A 7500-nucleotide genomic window follows, 5' to 3' on the forward strand; every position below is an offset into this window, starting at 1 on the left:
TTAAGAGTAAGAGTGAGAAGGCGGGCAGGGGGGGGGGGGGGGGGGGTGAGTGTAGAGTAAAAGGGAGATGGCTGAGGAGGTAAAGGCCGCTTCTAATGGTGTCACACTACCATGTTATTATAATCTACCCAGGACGCAAACTCAACGCTGTATAGAGTAGAAGGGGGTGAAAAAAAAAAAGAGTCTTTCTTAAACTCTCTCTCTCTCTCTCTCTCTCTCTCTCTCTCTCTCTCTCTCTCTCTCTCTCTCTCTCTCTCTCTCTCTCTCTCCCTCTCTCTCTCTCTCTTCTCTCTCCTCTTCTCTATTCTCTCTCCTTCTCTCTCTCTCTCTCTCTCTCTCTCTCTCTCTCTCTCTCTCTCTCTTTCTGTCTCCCCCCATCCATCTACCCAACCCCAATTCCAACAACAGAATATATCATAACATCATGATGACAAACATACTCGGGTCTTCAATTCCCATAATATAAGAAGAGAGTCAAAATATGAAGGAAATTAATTTAAAGTTAATTTAAAATGCGAAAATTGCGAAATAAGACAGAAAAATGAAGGGATGATACCTAAAATAGTGCTCAAACTGCCTGGCTAAGCATCTCAAGTTTTAAAATCAGTGTTATGTCGGATGTCGTAAACTAAAAAGTGGCCCTGAAAGTTGTTTTATTTTATAAATATGTCTCCTAAATATTGTGGGAGCCAATATTATTGTTTGAGACCCGTGGGTAAGCTGCACCGATTTATGAGGAGGCCTTCCGAAAGCTCCTCGTGTCTGAGGATAATGAAAATTCGTTATCCCCAGCAGACACCTGTCTGTGGATAACCAAATTTCGTTATCCCCAGACACATATTTGCAACTCCGCTCTTTTAAACTTAAACAATTATCCACATTCCAGAATATGGAATGTTTCCGAATGCACATAGAAATAAGGAAAGTTAATAAAATATCTATAAAAACATAAAATTAACCAACATTAAATTAAATCAGTTGTTACTACATATAGATATACACAATATGCGTCGACTTCGAAGTGGGTGTCATGGTCGAATGGTTTAGCAAGTCGTCTGCCCTGGGAAGTTTTACCAGAATCGACGTTGTGGGTTCGAATCTTGGTTCCGCCACTTTTTTTTTTTTTTAAATTCCGTCTTCATTTTACAGAACGTTGCAAGGGATAAATGTCCCATCCATCCTCCCCCCCCCCCCCCCCCCCCCCCCCCCAACCTTTTTTTTTTGTGTGCAAGTCTATTCTTTTCTCCTTTTTGTTTGACCTTTGGTTCCGTTTCTGAGCATGAATCTCTTAAAATTGTTTTATTTTTTTAAAAAATAATATTTTTTGTTTTTTTTTCTCCTCTATCTGACCATTTAGTCGCTCTCTGAATATTTCTGTTTGTTTGCTTTTTAATTATTTATCCTTTTTAGTCACTTTTTGAGATCGGAATGGGGACAAATATGACAATTTGCTAGAAACTAGAAAGGAACTAAGAGAGAGAGAGGGAGAGAGAGTTTTAAAAAAAAGAGGTGGGGGGAGGATGGATTGGACATTGATCCCTTGCACTGTTCTGTAAAAAGAAGACGGAATGCAAAAAAAAAAAAAAAAAAATAGTGGCGGAACCACGATTTGAACCCGCAACGTCGATTCTGGTAAAAGTTCCAGAGCAGACGACTAAACCATTCGGCCATGACACCCACTTCGAAGTCGACGCATATTGTGTACATGTAGTAACAACTGATTTAATGTTGGTTAATTTTATGTTTTTATAGATATTGTATTACCTTTCTTTATTTCTATGTGCATTTGGAAACATTCCATATTCTGGAATGTGGATAATTGTTTAAAGGAGCAGAGTTTCAAATATATGTCTGGGTATAACGAATTTTCACTATCCCCAAACAGGTGTCTGGGGATAATCACAGCGATTTTCACCGTGGATCTTTTGACATCATAGCATAGTCATATTCATATTCATTTATTTATTCAATTTGTCAATATTATTCTAGACCTATCTAGTAGCGTTTTTAAAACTCTAGAAAAAACTTTGATAGAATAGTGAAAGTTTCATAATACGACCATTGTTTTGGTTTTGGTGGCGTTTTTATGCACCTCCGTTGGCGGTGTCAGATGGTAAATTAATGAAAATGTCCATGAGGTTTAAATAGTTTTAGATTGTAGTTTAGCACGCTGCTTAGTGATTACCTATGTACGTTTCTACAATGATAATAAATTAAAGAATAATAACACTTATTTAAAAAATCAAAAGTAAAAAGAAACATTCGCAGTAGTACTGCAACCAGTAGATATCATTCATTTCAGTTATCTGCCTTCGAGGCTAGAGATTATTGTATAGAGGATTCGACGCAAAATACAAATTTATTATTATTACTATCTATTTTTTTTTTTAATTTATTTTTTATTATAATTATTTATTTATTTTTAAAAAAATTATTACTAATATTATTATTTTGCTTTTCGTTGACGATGGTGATGTGTCTGTTGTTGTGTAGTGATGGTGGTGTTAATGTGGTGGTTGTGGTTGTAGTGGTGGTGTTGATGATCTTGTAGTGGTAGTGATAATGACTATAAGGATAATGATGGTGATGTAATGGTGGCAGTGGTTGCTGTAGTTTTGATAACGATGTGGTAGTGCTTGTAATGATGATGATGTGATATTTGTGGTTGTGGTGTTGGTGGTAGTGATGATGACGAGGAGGATGATGATGTAAAGGTGGTGGTGGTTGCTATAGTTTTGATAACGATGTGGAGGTTATGGTAGTAGTAGTAGTAGTAATGATGATATGGTGGTGGCTGTAGTAGTAGAGGCAGTTTATTTATGGTAACTTCTATTATTTGCAGGAGCACAGAGATATGAGTATGAGTCGACAACGGCGAGAGGGAGAGAGAGAGAGAGAGAGAGAGAGAGAGAGAGAGAGAGAGATTCCTGGAACATTATAAAATATATTTAACTAACTGTAAATAATACAATAAACGGGGATGGAACTATTCTCATTAATCTGATAGATAAGCTGCTAGATTTTAAGATGTTAACGAATGATCAAGTTGGAGACGTGCAGATGGGGAAATTTTGATTCATGGATTGGATTGGGGTAACAAAAACAAAACAAAATACTATCTTGTACAAATTTCAGACTTGAAGGAAGAGTTGAAACGTTAAAAGTCTCAATTCTAAGTCACACAAAATGTTTCAATCATCCCTCCTCTTCTTTCTTTCTCAAACTCACACACTCTCATTCAACTTCAAGCCACTCGACAACACACCATTTTGAACAGAAAATACAGTGTTGTGTTCAGCGAGGGAACAACGACTAATTTTCAGAGACGGGAGAGCACTACTACTACTGCGAATAGTGATTCCACTGTGGACTCACTATTCGTAGTACAACTGTGAATATGCACTTCGTTTTTCTTTTTGGGTTAGCTAGTGGAGGTCGGAGTATTTTTTTTTTCTATTGGGGTTAGTTATAAGTCTTAAGGTGTGAGGGTGTTTGTTTTTCCTATTAGGGTTAGTTAAAGGTACTAGATTTTATTTTTGGCCACCTCTATTTGCAGTAGTACTGTGAATAGTGATTCCTCTATTCGCAGTATAGTACTGCAAATTATTTGCAGTATTAGCCTTAGAGCCTAGGCTTTATTGTATGGAGGATTGGACGCAAACTATGATTAAACTACATATTCTTATTACTATTATTATTATTTTTAAAATTTATTTTTTATTATTATTTATTTGTTTTTTAAAAAATTATTACTATTATTATTATTATTTTGCGTTTCGTTGACGATGACGATGTGTCGGTTTTTGTAGTGTTGATGTGGTGGTTGTGATTGTTGTGGTGGTGTTGATGATGTAGTAGTGGTAGTGATGATGACTATAAGGATAATGATGATGATGTAATGGTGGTGGCAGTTGCTGTAGTTTTGATAACGATGTGATAGTGGTAGTGATAATGATGATGTGATGGTTGTGGCGGTCGGTCTATTTAGCGAAGTCGCTTTGTGCCGCCCTATATTTTCCAAATTTAACAGATACTGCTTTTCATCATAAATTTTAGCCTATGCATCTCTCCAGTCTTACTAGCCGTGATAGGTACCTACTGTATGAAGGTTGTGCGTTATCACAGACAGCTCTCTTTTTCTGGTTACCTACGCAAGGCAAGATGATGTGCGACAATGAGGTGAGGGTGTTGTATGGGGTCTCCCATGAGCGAAAAGTCAACAGGCTGGCCTAATATTTTATATAAAAGACTCTTTTCTTCTGTTTTAAAACTACGGTTATCCACCCCCCCCCCCCCCCCCCCCCAAACAACTAATTCTCTTTACTGCTAAAATAATTAGGTCAAGCCGCCAAAATTAGTTTTGCACACCTTGAGGCCTGACTTTGGAGAAAGCAAAACCATATCAGTTTTATCATTGGAAGAGCAGGTTTGTTGTAATCAAAACATACAGATTAATAACATTCCAATAAATATAGATTTTACCTATAGTCGTTTTGCTTAAACGGATATTAATCATCAATAGGAATTTTACAAAAATCATTCACCGAGTAGAGCCCCATGATGCTATAAATAAGAATATCCCAGTCCTTAACCCAGCACACACAGCAGTTCAACCTGTCATTATGTATTGTCTTAGGAGTAGATATGTGGTGCATTGAGGTTAGATTTTCTATTCATACTATTAAATTTTTACTGTTATCATCGTTGATAGTCAAAGGAAAAAATGGTATACGACTGTCTAATTGCTGTTTTCATGCTGTTCTTTTTGTTAAAAATACTGTTCACAAATCTCAATGCGCAGGTACCACAATCCATTGACAACTTCAGTGATTTGGTGATATACAAGTTTTTCTCTAGAAGAAGGACGGCAAATGGACCTCTTAAATCGTAAATGCCAATGACGTGAGTACACCTCTTTAAACTTCAAACCACACATCCCTAAAACAAACAAAACAAACACTTAGGTTCTTTCAAAACCTGAGAAACTTAGTATGTTTTCTAAGAGCTCTTTTACAAATTTTTAAATAATTAATCTGGCAAGCTTGGAAAAAAAGATCCTGGGGAATTTAAATTTGGGCCGTCTTCTTGTTATTGCTAGACATAGATTTCAATGAGAGATTTGATTATTCCCAGACATGGCCTATAGTAATGGATGATTAGACCCCGCTAGCCTTTTCAAGATGAAAAGAACAAAAAAACAATGAAAGACACATGATGCTTAAATGACTTATTAGTCTGTCCTTCCATGAAAATGTCACAGCATCTGCATATATGTGGCCACATAATTTTGCTTTCCACATGTCTTTGCCGCATAATTTGCCTTTTTTTTTTTTCAAATAGGTGTTTTGGCAATTTAAAAAAACATGTCTTACGATTTGTGGCTGATTAAATAACTAGTCATAGGGGTAGGAGGGTGACAGACGTCGCTTACTCCAAAATCTGGCTGGTCTCATTTTCCTGACCAATCAGGTATCGGGGGCGTAGCAGTGTTAAAAAAGTGCACAATTTTTTTCTCTCCAGATTTTCACTGTGTTGATTTCAGATTCTTGATCAGCGTCAAATTTACAATAGGTTTGATATCAAGATCTATGTGTCTTCTCCAAAAATTGTTGAAATTAGAAGTAAATTTTTATTATTTTTATTTATATATTTTTAAAAGTTCTGAGTCAGGGAATGATTTACTAGGCACATGACATATGATTTACAAATGCCAAAGCTATGGGATGATGGGTGTGAGTATTGATGTTGTGCGTTTAGGTTAAAATACTCACAACATCTGCCAGCCATATGTAACATACCACACACAAAACTGTGTGTAATAATAATAATGATATTAATAATAATAATAATAATAATAAATAATGAAATAAAATAAGATTCCCTTTAGTCATCCCATAGATCAAATTTGTCTCTAGGATCTATTCCAAGGGAAGACTGGAATAACCCAGGCATCAGCCGCAGTGCAGTGCTGCAAATTGAGCTAGGGCGAGGTGACTTGCTCAAGGACCCACAGTGGCAGGTGATGGAACTCAGTACCTTTCAGGTACGAAGCAAAGACCGCACTGCTGAGCCATGCTACACTATTAATAATAATAATAATATATAATAATAATAATAATAATAATAATAATAATAATAATAATAATAATAATAATAATAATAATAATAATAATAATAAAATAATAATAATAATAATAATAATAATAATAATAATAATAATAATAAATAATAATAATAATATAATATAATAATAATAATAATAATAATAATAATAATAATAATAATAATAATAATAATAATAATAAAATAATATAATAATAATAATAATAATAATAATAATAATATATAATTAATAATAATATAAATAATAATAATAATATAATAATAATAATAATAATAATAATAATAATAATAATAATAATAATAATAATAATAATAATAATAATTGTCCATAAAATGAAATTTTCCATGGTTTACATTACCTGTGTGTAGCGATCAAGCTATTTACACCAAGTTAACAAAATTAGAGTAGACCATTTGTTGGGGGGGGGGGGGGGGGGGGGATTAAGCTAACCAAAGGGGCCAAATTTGAAGTTTCTGCGTTAAAAATTGGCCATTTTGTAAAAGAAAGACATAGGCCAGGGGTTTGACACCACCCGCACTAGTACTGAAATGGGGTTTAAGTTTAAGGGTATAATTCTACTGTTTTCCCTAGTTGTAGCATAATTAATCAATCACAGGTCTTTGTAGAATGACATACCTTTTGAAATAGGTGTAGTTTTGTGACCAGATCAACATAACTATTTAGTTGCTTTATGCTGAAAACACGTCAGAAGATTAGAACATAACCTACTTAATGAGACAATATGCTTGCCTTGGTAATGGCTCTCGTATTGAAAAATATCAGTAAAGTTTAGGAAAATGTAGGTAAACTTATTTGGTTTGTTCCCTTGATGGAAGTGTGAAGAAAAACTTCTTTTATGGGGTATTAGAAAACAATACTTTTTCATACAAAGGTAGGCCTGACAACATATGAATGATAATGTTAATGATACGTAACATTAATGCTGATAATAATAATTGTTGCATTTTAAAAAAAAAAAAATATTTTTTTTTTTTTTTTTTTTTTTTGCCATTTAGAATGTCAATTGCGTCAATTTTTTTATGGCTTTCGATGTTTTGAGTTGAGATCTCTCTTGTAGTCTTCTTTTTTTTTTTCCTTCTCCTTCTTCTTCTTGCTTTTAAATGTGTATATTGTTTGCTTGCATATGTACAAGTTGCATTAACAGAATAACAAATCTCCACTTTTATTTACTGCATACTTTGTCCTTTCCGGCATAATTTTTTTTTCTTTTGGGAATTTTCATGGTATAATTTGGAGGGTGGGGGTGGGGGTGGCATTTTCCTGGAGGGGCAGATTAGTACCTAAAGTACCGTCAGACTAGCATAACAACAAAACAAGCACTCTTTAGCATCTTTTCCATTTTCTCATACATTTCT

At 34.5% G+C, this 7500-nt stretch overlaps 1 protein-coding gene across 6 annotated transcripts in view; it reads left to right on the top strand.

Moving 5' to 3' along the window:
* Nucleotides 1–591: 591 nt before the first annotated feature.
* LOC144957698 (uncharacterized) overlaps nt 592–7500 on the top strand; it is a 17931-nt gene continuing 11022 nt past the window's right edge. For 2 of the 6 annotated variants that reach the window (XM_078889069.1, XM_078889067.1), the window contains exons 1-5: nt 592–715; nt 2843–3391; nt 4340–4426; nt 4802–4902; nt 5916–6043. The gene's annotated coding sequence lies outside the window, so the exon portion shown is untranslated. The remainder of the gene's footprint in view (nt 716–2842; nt 3392–4339; nt 4427–4801; nt 4903–5915; nt 6044–7500) is intronic. The other 4 variants (XM_078889066.1, XM_078889065.1, XM_078889063.1 and 1 more) reach the window with 4 other exon arrangements.

Source organism: Berghia stephanieae, chromosome 12 (genome assembly GCF_034508935.2).
Source record: "Berghia stephanieae isolate SIO BIC M18660-M18661 chromosome 12, UCSD_Bste_1.3, whole genome shotgun sequence".
NCBI lineage: Eukaryota > Metazoa > Mollusca > Gastropoda > Nudibranchia > Aeolidiidae > Berghia > Berghia stephanieae.